The following is a 14,292-nucleotide window of genomic DNA, read 5'->3' as shown; positions in this document are numbered from 1 at the left end:
TAAGAGAAATCTTTGGACTCCTATGATTACCTAATGATTGCTTGAATTAAAATTTTCACACCAGACATGTGTCTTTTTCTAAAGTTCCTGCATGGAAGTCTGTATAGAGCCAAGCACCATGTTTATATACAACAAATATCCTGAGAACAATGGAAAGAATTAGGAAATTCCCCCAGATTGTCCTCAAGTTACAAAATTTCTCCCTAAAGCCACGAGGTACACCTGTGTGGCTGTAAACAGCTACCTAACATTTCAATGCAGTGAGTCATCTGAGATTGGGTAAGGATTTTGTTTCAGAGTCACTGACGTCAACGACGTGCCATAGAAGGATGCTGTACCTAATGACTCCTAAGACATTCTAGGCACATTGTCACTCACTCCTGGAGTCACAAGAAGATTTCTCCTCTTTGATTTCTGGATGCTTCCCATAGAATTCCTCAGGTCCTCTTGGGGATGACCACTTTCTCTTTCCCCCTTAAAGCAAGAACCAAAGAAATCCTGGGTAGTTTGGTGATGTTTTAGCAACCAAGGGTAGGGGAAAGTGTGAGGAGAGGACATGCTGTTAGCAGGCTCTGGAGATCCTATGGTCACATAGAAAAGGGATTCCTCAACAATGGAGAGTGTGGTGATCTCCCTTAATTGCAGACAGACATTGAGGTCACGGAGACATCTCTCCACACTTGCACTGTCTTCACAGAACGTGGTGGAAGTTGATGGACAAAGCTGTAACAGTGTTGGCTATTTCTTATTACCTACAGGAAGAAAAATGCATCAGAAAGACAGTATGCCTTCAAACAAGCTTTCACCCTCTTCTCTACTCTGTCCTAGTACTTACAACATACCGTGAGAAAACTCCTTGTTATATAATTGAACCCAAGACACACACTTCTGTTTACAGATTAACTTTCTTGCCTATTTTAGACAGTTGCTCACTTTATTTCTAATTTTTCTCTTATTCTTCAAGAAATGCTTTACCACTCTGTGACACATGGTCTATGTTTGCTCAGCCTCCCCTCTATCCTGGAAAATCCCCATGGCTACTGACTGTGTTTCACCAACTTGAATCCCTGCATCTTGTACAGGGGTTCACACAGGGTTAATGCTAGACCATGTTCATTGAATGTATATCTTTCAGTTCCACGAACTACAACCGCCATTCACTGCTGATGGCCCAGTATCTCTTTGGAGTTGCCTAGATCAGGGCTGATGGTGGCCAAGAATAAAATTCAAGTGCTGTTGGAGAGGTAGAATCGGACAAGTGTTGCAAAACATAGAATATCATTTTGAACAGCTTCTAAGAATAGGTAAAGATCCCTCACTTGAATCTGAATAAAATGTGAATCTTTTCGCCTACCCATTAGAAAGAGCCAGAACATTTGGACATATTCTCTATTACTAAGGTTGTAAAGTAACTTTATAGGTGTTAATTCGTTAAATTTAAAATGCACATATTTCATTTCTTTGTGATATCTTTCAATATAAGTAAGAGAGGTGAATAATGACAAGAGAATTGACTAGAAGTCTTAATATAGCACCACTTGCAAAAGAAAAATATTGGAAATAACCTCAATGCCCATCAAAAAAGTCAAGGTCCACAATTTTTGGTAATCCTTCTAATGCAACATTATGCAACCTTTGAAAACTGAGGCAGCACCATCAATAGATGATGTCTTCAAGATGTATTCTTTGACAACAAATCAACTCAGTTCCTAAAGTGTAAGGTGGAGAGCAACATATACCAGGATTTGTTTAAAAACAAATAAATTAATAAATCTATATGTTTCCATAAGCAGAGATTTCCTGTGGAAGGAGAATAAAACACTGGTAATATTCTCAGCAGTAAGATTGGGTCCAGGAGTAAGACAAGGACTTATTTTTTCATTGACTAAAACAATTTTATTCTTATGAATATTGTGTCAGTCCACTACCTGAAAACTTAAATAACAGCACAAATAGAAAGGAGAACAATGGAAAAGACAGAGGAGATTCTCCTTCTTGGGAAAAATGCCAGGTGAGCTGATATTGACTCTGGTCAGATTTGGGAAAAGAGCTGAGGATGGCAGTGCAAGCAGAGGGTGCTCCGTGATGAAAAGCCCAGGGCAGGAGTAGTTATGGCAGATGGGTCCTGAAGGACTATTGGGGCCAGGTCAGAGAGAGCTGCCTGCTGCTCTGAGAGCCCATGGAGACCTTGTACCGGGAGCTCCTAGGATGCTGACCTGGTACTCATTGTCCAGCACCAAGATGCTCAGATTATGTTTTGCCATCCTCAAAGGGCACATTGTGGCATCTCTTCTCACACTTCCAGGTCCCACACACATAGCTGTTTATGATCAAACAATGGTGAAAGGGTACTCAGAAATGGAAGCCGATGTCTGAGTCCTCATTTGTCCCTGTGTAGAAATCCATCTGCAGCTCTGGGCAAAGCACACAGAGTGTTAGGCAAGCCCCTTCTTTGTGGGGAACACACTTAACACAAATACAAATCCCTTCCCCCGTTTCAGGGAAGAAAGCAGTCTCCATGGTGATACTGCAGGCCTGGTCCCTGTGGGGCTATTTAGCTCCTCGTTCCCCCAGATGAGGACACACTCTGCCCCTCATCACAAGATCAAAAGTGAGCCACTCTAATTTACCTGGGCCTATGACTTGTCCATTCCTTAAAAATTCTATCCCCATTGGATCTAATTAAACTAAAGAGCTTCTTCACAGCAAAAGAAACTATCATCAGAGTGAACAGGCAACCTACAGAATGGGAGAAAAATTTTGCAATCTATCCATCTGTTAAAGGGCTAATACCCAGAATCTACAGAGAACTTAACCAAATTTACAAGGAAAAAAAAACAACCCCATCAAAAAGTGAGCAAAGGTTATGAACAGACACTTCTCAAAAGAAGATATTTATGCAGCCAACAGACATAAGAAAAAATGCTTATCATCACTGGTCATTAGAGAAATGCAAATCAAACCACAATCAGATATCATCTCATGCTGGTTAGAATGGCAATCATTAAAAAGTCAGGAAACAACAGATGCTGAAGAGGTTGTGGAAAAATAATAATGCTTTTACACTGTTGTTGGGAGTGTAAATTAGTTCAACCATTGTGGAAGACAGTGTGGCAATTCCTCAAGGATCTAGAACTAGGAATACCATTTGACCCAGCAATCCCATTACTGGGTATATACCCAAAGGATTATAAATCATTCTACTATAAAGACACATGCACACGTATGATTATTGTAGCACTGTTCACAATAGCAAAGTCTTGGAACCACCGCCAATGTCCATCAATGATAGACTGGATTAAGAAAATGTGCCACATACTCACCATGGAATACTATGTAGCCATAAAAAAGGAAGAGTTCTTGTCCTTTGCAGACCTGAGATGAGCCCTGTCAAGAGACGCCATTTGATGGAAGCTTCTTCAATTTGCATTCTTTCGTTTGTAGGTAATATGTTGTTTCTCCTAAGTGGTTCTCCAGATGTGCAACAGAGAAGATAATCACAGCTCTTGTAGAGGGAAAAGGGCTGTGATTCTGCCATCTTGGTGGGAATTCTGAGAAGTTGAGAACGGAGGGTGGAGCCAATTGCTGAGAAAAACATTCCCAGAAGAAATGAAATTAGGCATCTGGCTGTTTTCAGCAATGATGTAAACCAATGACTGTTGTCTATTTTCTGTTTACATTATAAAATAGATACGATCATTGCATTTTTCTTATGTCTGTTTCAGTATTGTGTGTTTGATTTGTTCAGGGCAGATAATTTATCCCTTTAGGGAACATGTTGAGAGAAAGTGCACCTGATAATTTGTTCTCACCTCATAAACACCAGGTCCCGATTTAAATAATAAAATATTGAACTTCACTCTGAGCCTGTTCTTGTATTGTATTGGTTTCTGTGGTTTTTCAGAAGGTAAGTGTTTTGGGGATGTGGCAAGTGTATGAGCCAGTGGCGGCTAAGTGGAAATAATTTCCACAAATGGCCCAACGATAATGACAAGTCAAAACAACCACAGCTTGTAGCGTTTCCTCTCCTTAATTTGGGCTTTCTGCATGACACCTTGATCAATATAATGTCATAGAAGTCACACTGTCTGCCTTTCAAAGCTAAGGCCTACAATGCCTTGCACCTTCTTCATGAGACTTTTGGAAGCTTTTCATTGGTGGAAGCCAATCATTGATTCTGATTTCAGGAATTCCAGGAATTCAAGGCACTAATGTGGAGATAAGATAGGGAAGAAAACAAACAACCAGTCACCAGGTGTTCAGCCACCCTAATGCTGAGTTGGGCATGAGTGAAGCATTTTCTGAAATCTCTGACTATAGACCTTTCTAAAATCGAGACACTCACTGCATAATCTGTCACCTATATGAGTCCACTAAACCTTCAAAACTCAGAGAAATCAGAATAAATGATTGATTTAAGCCAACATGTGTGGGAAGGTTGCCTGTGCTGCAATGCCAACAGTAACAGCAGCAAAGCAGAATCTGTTCACAGTGCCCATGTGCATGAATTGTGTTCATTCCACCAATAAACCACTTATTTTCTGATCTTAAACCATGACCATTTGTTTACAAAGAGAAATCTCAGGATTCTGCCCACATAAAATGGAAAAATCAGAAAATTATTTTGAAAAAAAAATGGATTCTTAAAAGGAAATCATTGAACTGTGATTCTCTAACTATTGCTTGGATTGAAAATTTAGATGTAAACATTCTCAAATTTTTCTTCCAATTCCTCCAGTGCATCCCACACAATTCCAGGCAGTTTCAAGACACAAGAAACATTCTTAGGATGAGCGAAGAATTAAGATATTTCACCTGACTTTCCTCAAATTACAAAGTCTCTCCCCAAAGCCTGTGTGGTTGTAAACAGATCCCTAACATTTCACTGCAATGAGTCATCTAAAATGAGAGAAGAATTTTAGTTCAGAGTGTCTGATGTAAAGTATGGGCTGTAGAGAATGTCGTTTGTTTTGTCATCTCAGATATTCCAGTGGTGTTGTGACTCACTGCCTGTTTCACTTGTGTGTCTGTGCCACTTTGTCCTTTTCCCCAGTAGAGTGAGAACCAGATCCTGGATAATTTAGTGAAGTTTTATTGACCATGTGTAGAGGAAGGCGTGAGGAGAGATCATTCTCTTAGCAGGCTCTGGGATACCACAGTCATAGAGAAATGGGGAGTTTCTGTTGCTCCTCAGTAACACGGAGTGTGGACATCACCGTCAATCACAGACACACATTGAGGTCAGGCAGACATCCCACCACACTTGCACCAACTTCACGTAACATGATGGGAGTTGATGGGCAAAACTGTAACACTGCTTGTCATTGACCATTACCTGCAAGAGGAAAAATGCATCAGAAATACAGCATGCAACAAAACAAGCTATCAGTCTTATCTCCCCTCAGCCCTAGTGCCTATAGCAACCAACCAGAAAACTCCCAATTATACATCAGAAACCAGTAGACATACTTCTATCTACAGACTACCTTTGTGCCTATTTCAGACAGTTGTTCATTTCATTTCCCATGTTTCCTCTCATTACTCCAGGGAAGTTCTACCACTCTGTGTCACACAGTTCCTGTTTGCTCAACCTCTTCTCTAGCCTGGAATATGCCAGATTCTGTGTCATGAATTTGAATCCCTGCGTCTTCTACAGGGGTTCACAAAGGGTTCGTGATCAACAATGTTCATTGAATGTATACTTTTCAGTTATACAGACTATGACTGCCATTCATCACTGATGGCCCACTTTCTCTTTGGAGTTGCCCAGGGCTGTCAAGGGGTTAGCAAGGAATGAAATCCAAGTGTTTTTAGAGAGAAAGAACAGAATAGGTATTGCAAGACATAGTATATTATTTTGAACAACTCATAGGCATATTAAAGGATTACTCACTTAAATCTGAACAAAATGTTAATCTTTGGGTTTACCCATTTGAAAATGTCAGGAAGGTTGGAAATATAATATTATTTATTACTAAAGCTATAAAACAGTCAATTTTTAGGTGTTAATTTACAATATTTAAAATGCACACAATTCTGAGCCAGTTATTTCATTTCTTTGTAATTATTCTTTAATACAACTACTGGGAGTTTGATAACAAAAAAGATTTATTAGAAAGCTTAATACAGCATCATTTGTGAGAGCAAAATACTGGAAACAGTCTAAATGTCCATCAAAGGAGTAAAGTTCAATAATTTTTGGTAACCATTCTACAGGAATATTGTGCAGTGTTTAAAAACTGAGGCAGCACCATAAATAGATGACTTTGCAAAATATAGTATTTGACAAGCAGTCCACCCCAGTTCCTAAAGTACATTTGTTCAGAAAGAAATGAAAACATAAAACTATATATTTCTGTAAGCAGATTATCTCCATAATTTGAGTAGAGAAGCCAGTAATATTATTGTACTGGGGAGTAAAATTGGGGCTCAATCCTGAGAGAAAGACTAAATTTTTGGCTCACTGAAACTATTTTATTTACATGTGTATTTTCTCCATTTTGGATAAATGAAAATATAAGTACATCATCACTAGAAATGAGCACTATGGGAAAAGACAGAGGAGATTCTTCACTTTGGGGGAAATGACAGGTGAGATGACCTTGACCCTGGTCAAATTTGGGAAAAGAGCTGGGGATAGCAGTGCAAGCAGAAGGTGCTCTGTGATGAAAAGTCTGGGGCAGGGGCAGTTATGGGAGATGGGCCCCAAGGGACTCTTGGGGCCAGCTTACAGAGAGCTGTCTCCTGCTCTGGGATCCCAGTAAGGCCAAACACTGAAAGCCCCTGGGATACTCACCTGGTACTCATTGTCCAGCACTGAGATGTGCAGGTCAAATTGTTTGCCATCCTTAAAGGGCATACCCTCAGATTTTCTGTAATGCTTCCAGGCTCCACACACATGCTGTTCATGACCACTCAATTCCCAAAGTACACTCCAAAATGGAAGGCAATGTCTGACTTCTTATCTGCCCCAGTGTGGAAATCAACCTGCAGCTGTGGGTCCTTGTGGAGGTCAAAGCATGCAGCATGTTGGGCAGGTCCCTCCCGTGTAGTGCACACACAGGACACACACACAAATCTCTTCCCACCTTTCCCAGGACAGACAGAAGCCTTCCTGGTGATACTGCAGGCCTCATCCCTGTGGGGCTGCTTCAGCTCCTTGTTCCCCCATGCAGGGATATGCTCTGCCCCTCATCCCCAGATGGAAACTGAGCCACAGTCACTGACCTGAGGTTATGAGTTGTCTATTCTCTGAAAACTCTATGCTCTTTGATAGAAGTGTTGGTGGCAGGTAGAGATCCTCTTGGAAATTTTGGCAGGCTCCTATAGGAGAGTCATAGCACAGATCTGGAAAATGTGGAGCAAAGACATGTCATCCTTTGTGGATAACTTCTCTCCATTTGAGAAAAAGCATTTGCCTTGCTACTGTGCCTTAGCAGAGAGTGAATACTTAACCATGGCCTCCAGGTTTCTGTGAATCCTGGCTGTCTGTCAAGAAGCAGGTCTGACCCACCATATTTGTTCCTGCAAAAGACATGATCTCATGATTTTTATAGCTGCATAGTATTCCATGGTGTATATGTACCACATTTTCCTTTATTCAGTCTACCATTGATGGGCATTTAGATTGATACTGTGTCTTTGCTATTGTGAATCGTGCTGCAACAAACATACATGCGCATGTGTCTCTATGGTAGAACAATTTATATTCCTTTGGGTATATACCTAGTAATGGGATTGCTGGGTCAATTGGTAGTTCTGTTTTTAGGTCTTTGAGGAATTGTCACACTGTGTTCCACAATGATTGAACTAATTTACACTTCCACCATAGTGAATACGCATTCCTTTTTCTCTGCAACATTGCCAGCATCTGTTACTTTTTGACATTTTAATAATAGCTGTTCTGACTGATATGTGATGGTATCAAAACTGTTGTTTTGACTTGCATTCCCTAATAATCAGAAATGTTGAGCTTTTCCACACATGTTTGTTGGCCACATGTATATCTTCTTTTAGGAAGTGACTGTTCATATCTCTTGCCCACTTTTTAATCAAATTTTTTTTTTCTTGTATATTTCTTAAGTTCCCTATAGATGATGAATGTTAGCCTTTTGTCTGATGCGTAGTTTGCAAAAATGTTCTCCCATTCTGTAAGTTGCCTGTTTACCCTGTTGATGTTTTCCTTTGCTATGTAGAAGCTCTTTAGTTTAATTAGATCCCATTTGTCAATTTTTGCTTTTGGTGCAATAGCTTGTGTCATCTGCATCATGAATTCTTTCCCCGTTCCTATATCCAGAATGGCATTGCCTAGGTTGTCTTCTAGGGTTTTATAGTTTTGGGTAATACATTTCAGTCTCTGATCCATCTTAAGTTGATTTTTGTGAATGGTATAAGGAAGGGGTCAAATTTCAATCTTCTGTATATAGCTAGACAGTTATCGCAGAACGTTTCACTGAATAGGGAGTCCTTTCCCCATTATCTGTTTTTGTTAGCTTTGTGGAAGATCAGATGGTTGCAGGTTTGTGGTCTTCTTTGTCGTCTCTCTGTTCCATATGTGTTTGTTTTCTATAAATACTATGCTGTTTTGGTTACTGTAGCCTCACAGTATAGTTTAAAGTCAAGTAGCATGATGTCTCCAGTTTTTTTCTTTTTGCTTAGGAATGCCTTGATCATTTGGGCTTTTTGTTTGTTCCACATGAATTTTTAAACAGTTTTACATAGCTCTTTGAATAATGTCATTGGCAATGGCAATTTTACAGGAATCACTTTGGATCTACACATTGCTTTGGGAATTATGGCCCTTTTAATGATATTGGTTCTTCCTATCCATGAGCATAGAATGTTTTTTTATTTGTTTGTTTCACCTCAGATTTCTTTGAGCAGTGTTTTCTTTTTTTTTTAATTTTGCCTTGAAGAATCTGGCAAATTGTATTTTACAAAGATGGTCATAATGATATCTCTTATCCTACATGCTCTTCTCCACTGTGATTTTTTTAATATATTTTTTATTTCCATAGGTTTTTGGGGAACAGGTGGTATATGGTTCCCTGAATAACTCTCTTAATGGAGGTTTGTGAGATTTGGGGTCACCCATCATCCGAGCAGTACACACTGAACCAAATTTGTAGCTTTTTATCTCTTATCCCCTTCCCACCCTTTTCCCCCCAAGTCCCCAGAGCCTATTGTATCATTCTTATGCCTTTGCATCCTCATCGCTTAGCTCCCTCTTATGAGTGAGAACATATGATGTTTCATTTTGCATTAATGAGTTACTTCACTTAGAATAATGGTCTCCAATCCCATCCAGGTTGCTGTTAATGCCATTAACTCATTCCTTTTTATGGCTGAGTAGTATTTCATTATATGATGGTTATTTGGGTTGGTTTCACATATTTGCAATTGTGAATTATGCTGCTATAAACATGCGGGTGCAAGTATCGTTTTTGTATAATGACTTATTTTCCTCCAGGTAGATATCAAGTACTGAGATTGCTGGATCAAATGGTAGTTCTACTTTTAGCTCTTTAAGGCATCCCACATTGTTTTCTATAGTGGTTGTGCTAGTTTACATTCCCACCAGCTGTGTAAAAGTGTTCCCTTTTCACCTCATCCCCTCCAATATCTATTATTTTGATTTTTTGTTATGGCCATTCTTGCAGGAGTAAGGTGGTATCACATTGTGCTTTTGATTTACATTTCCCTGATCGTTAGTGATGTTGAGCATTTTTTCATATGTTTGTTGCTCATTTGCATATCTTCTTTTGAGAATTGTTTTTTCATGTCCTTAGCCCCTTTTTTGACGGGATTATTTTTTTTCTTGCTAGTTTGTCTAAATTAGTTGTAGATTCTTGATATTATTCCTTTGTTAGATGTACAGATTATGAATATTTTCTCCCACTCTGTGGGTTGTCTGTTTACTCTGCTGACTGTTCCTTTTGCCATACAAAAACTCCTTAGTTTAATTAAGTCCCACTTATTTATCTGTGTTTTTATTGCATTGGCTTTTGGGTTTTTGGTCATAAAATCTTTCCTGGCCGGGCGCGGTGGCTCAAGCCTGTAATCCCAGCACTTTGGGAGGCCGAGACGGGCGGATCACGAGGTCAGGAGATCGAGACCATCCTGGCTAACACGGTGAAACCCCGTCTCTACTAAAAAATACAAAAAAACTAGCCGGGCGAGGTGGCAGGTGCCTGTAGTCCCAGCTACTCGGGAGGCTGAGGCAGGAGAATGGCGTAAACCCGGGAGACGGAGCTTGCAGTGAGCTGAGATTCGGCCACTGCACTCCAACCCGGGCGACAGAGCGAGACTCTGACTAAAAAAATAAATAAATAAAAATAAATTAAAAAAAATAAAAAAATAAAATCTTTCCTTAAGTCAATGTCTAGAAGGGGTTTTCCAACATTACCTTCTAGAATTTTTATAGTTTCAGGTCTTAGACTTCAGTTCTTAGATTTCAGTTCTTAATCCATCTTCAGTTGATTTTTGTATAAGGTGAGAGATGAGGATCCAGTTTCATTCTCTTACATTACATGTGGCTTGCCAATTATCCCAGCAGCATTTGTTGAATAGGGTGTCTTTTCCCCACTTTATGCTTTCATTTCCTTTGTCAAAGATCAGTTGGTTGTAAACATTTGGGTTTATTTTTAGGTTTTCTATTCTGTTCCATTGGTCTATGTACCTATTTTTATGCCAGTACCATGATGTTTTGATGACTATGGCCTTATAGTATAGTTTATAATCAGGTAATGTGATGCTTCCAGATTTATTCTTTTTGCTTAGTCTTGCTTTGGCTATGCAGGTTCTTTTTTGGTGCCAAATAAATTTTAGAATTCTTTTTTCTAGTTCTGTGAATAATGATGGTGGTATTTTGATGGGAATTGCATTGAATTTATAGATTGCTTTTGGCAGTATGGTCATTTTCACAATATTGATTCTACCCATCCATGAACATGAAATGTTTTTCCATTTTTTTATGTCATTTCTGATTTCTTTGAGCACTGCTTTGTAATTCTCATTGTACAGATATTTCACCTCCTTAGATGGCTGTATTTCTAGGTATTCTATTCTTTTTGTGGCAATCATGAATGTGATTGTGTTACTGATTTGGCTCCCATCTTAGCTGTTGTAAGAAAGAATGATAGATATTTTTGTATGTTGATTTTGTATCCTGGATTTCCCTAAAGTTGTTTGTCAGCTTAAGGGCCTTTTCAGCTGAGACTATGGGGTTTTCTAGATACAGAATCATGTTGCCTGCAAACAAGGATAATTTGACTTATTTTCTTCCTCTTTGGATGCCCTTTTTTCTTACTCTTATCTAATTGCCCTGGCCAGGACCTTCAATAACATGTTAAATAAAAGTGGTGAGAGAGAGCATCTTTGTCTTGTGCCAGTTTAGAGGGGAATGCTTTGAGCTTTTGCCCATTCACTCTGATGTTGGCTGTGGGTTTGTCATAGATGACTCTTACTATTTTGAGGGATATTCCTTCAATACTCAGTTGATTGAGGTTTTTAACATGAAAAGGTGTTGAATTCTACTGAAAGATTTTTTTTCATCTATTGAGATAATCATGTGGTTTCTGTCTTTTGCTCTGTTTATGTGATGAATCAAGTTTATTGATTGGCATATGTTGAACCAACCTTGCATGCCAGGGGTACAGCCTACTTGATGATGGTGGGTAAGCTTTTTTCATGTGCTGCTGGATTCAGTTTGCCAGTATTTCGTTGAGGATATTTTTATTGATCTTCCTCGAGGATATTTGCCTGAAATTTGTTGTTGTTGTTGTGTCTTGCCAGGTTTTGATATCAAGATAATGCTGGCCTCACAAAATGAGTTAGGCAGGTATCTCTCCTCCTCAGTTTGTTGGAATACTTTCGGTAGGAATGATACTAGCTCTTCTTTGTACACTTGGTAGAATTCAGCTGTGAATCCATCTGGTCCTGGGCCTTTTTTGGGTGGTAGATTTATTATTACTGATTCAATTTTGGAGCTCATTGTTGGTCTCTTCAGGGATTCAGTTTCTTCCTGGTTCAGTATTGGTCAGGTGTACGTATCCAAGAATGTATCCATTTTCTGTAGATTTTTTAGTTTGTATGCATAGAACTGTTTATAATCTACCTGATGGGTGTTTATATTTTTGTAGCATCTGTGGTACTATCCCCTTTGTTGTTTCCAGTTGTGTTTATTTGAATCTTCTCTCTTTTCTTGTTTATTAGTCTGGCAAGCAGTTTGTCACTTTAAAAAAAAATGAACTGTTGAATTCATTCTACTTTGACTGTTTTCATGTCTCAGTCTCCTTCAGTTTAGCTCTGATTTGTGACATTTCTTGTCTTCTAAATTTGAGGTTGGCATGCTCTTGGTTCTCGACTCTTTTTTAACTTCAAAATTAATTTTTTCAAAATCGTCACTTGGTAGGCATTCTCTAGTTCTTTTAGGTGTGATGTTATGTTGCTAAGTTGAAATCCTTGTAACTTTTTCATGTGGGCATATAGTCTTATAAATAATCCTTTTAATACTGCCCTAGCTGTTTCCCAGAGATTTTGGTACGTTGTATTATTTTTCTCATTAGTTTCATTGTTCTCATTAGTTTCAAAAACAACTTCTCAATTTCTGACTTAATTTCATTATTTACCCAAAAGTCATCTAGTAGCAGGGCTATTCCATTTCCATCATTTCCATGTCATTGTATGGTTTTGAGTGATTTCCTTAGTCTTGATTTCTAATTTTATTGTGCTGTAATCTGAAAGAAGGACTGCTATGATTTCAACTCTTTTCTATTTGCTGAGGAGTATTTTATGTCTGATTATGTGGTGAATTTTAGAGTATGTTCCATTTGGTTTTGAGAAAAATATATATTCTGTTGTTTTTTGGGTGCAACTGGAGAAATCTATCAGGTCCATGGATCAAGTGCTGAGTTTAAGTTCTGAATGTCTTTGTTAATTCTCTACCTCGATGGTCTTTCTAATGCTGTAAGTGGGGTATTGGAGTCCCTCACTATTACTGTGAATTCCATTATTCAAAGTCTCTTGGAAGGTTCTAAGAACTTGCTTTATGAATCTGGGTGCTTTTGTGCTGAATGCATATATATTTAGGATTGTCAGATGTTCTATTTGAATAAAACTCTTTACCATATGGAATGCCCTTAGACAACCTTTCAAGGTTACCTGGAGCCCTAGAGCACTGTAGGGTTTGCTGGAATTCAAGTTCCAGCCAATGAGGCCAAAGATTCCCCTTGGCTAAGGCTGGTTTAAGTGCTCCCTCAGTTGGCATGCAAGACTGGAGTTACAACACTGTTTTTATCACTTCAATGCCTCTTTCAGCAATACAGAGTTAAAAACAAGTACTACGAGGGCTCACCTGATTCTTGGTTCTCATGGAGGTGCTTTTTCTATATGGATGTTACCAGATAGAGTGTCCTAAATGTGAATTGTCCACGTCCTTGGCATATTGGAAAAATAAATTAAACAAAATCCCACAGAGTGGGCACAGATTTATTGAAGACAATTTACACAGAGGAAGCAGACTCCACTTGAGCAAGCAGCTGCTTAAGAGCCCCATCAAGGGCTCACACCTGTAATCTCAGCACTTTGGGAAGCCAAGAAGAGCAGATCATGTGACTCCAGAAGTTTGAGACCAGCCTAGGAAATGTGGTGAAACCCTGTATACTAAAAATACAAAAATTAGCCAGCCATAGTAGCACATGCCTGTAATCCCAGCTACTCAGGAGACTAAGGCATGAGAATTCCTTGCAATCAGCAGGTAGCGGTTGCAATGAGTCCAGATTGCACCACTACACTCCAGCCTGGGTGAAAGAGTGGGACTCTGATTAAAAAAAAACACAACAAAAACAAAAAAAAAGAGACTTCTTTTTTTTCCAGTGTCTGAAAACAGTTTTTATGGTGTATTTATCCCCGTATATTTATCTATTTATTTATTTTTATTTTTAATTGTTATTATCCTTCAAATTCTGGGATACATGCGCAGAACGTGCAGGTTTGTTACACAGGTACACATGTGCCATGGTGGTTTGCTGCACCCATCAACCCATCATCTACATCAGGTATTTCTCCTAAAGCTATCTCTCTCCTTGTTCCTCAACCCCCAAAAGGCCCCAGTGTGTGATGTTCCCCTCCCTATGTCCATGTGTTCCCATTGTTCAACTCCCACTTATGAGAGAGAACATGCAGTGTTAGGTTTTCTGTTCCTGTGTTAGTTTGCTGAGAATGATGGTTTCCAGCTTCATCTACATCCCTGCAGAGGACATTAACTCATCCTTTTCTATGGCTGCATAATAT

The 14,292-nt window shown here is 39.1% G+C and overlaps 1 long non-coding RNA gene across 1 annotated transcript in view; it reads right to left on the bottom strand.

Annotated features, from left to right (window-relative positions):
- The window catches only part of LOC112429124 (uncharacterized), a 139,178-nt gene that overhangs the window by 36,238 nt on the left and 88,648 nt on the right, over positions 1–14,292 (bottom strand). The gene's annotated exons all lie outside the window — the stretch shown is intronic.

Source organism: Macaca nemestrina, chromosome 20 (assembly GCF_043159975.1).
Source record: "Macaca nemestrina isolate mMacNem1 chromosome 20, mMacNem.hap1, whole genome shotgun sequence".
NCBI lineage: Eukaryota > Metazoa > Chordata > Mammalia > Primates > Cercopithecidae > Macaca > Macaca nemestrina.
The sequence above is the reverse complement of the archived record's forward strand: the minus strand, read 5'-3'. Positions and strand labels throughout refer to the sequence as shown.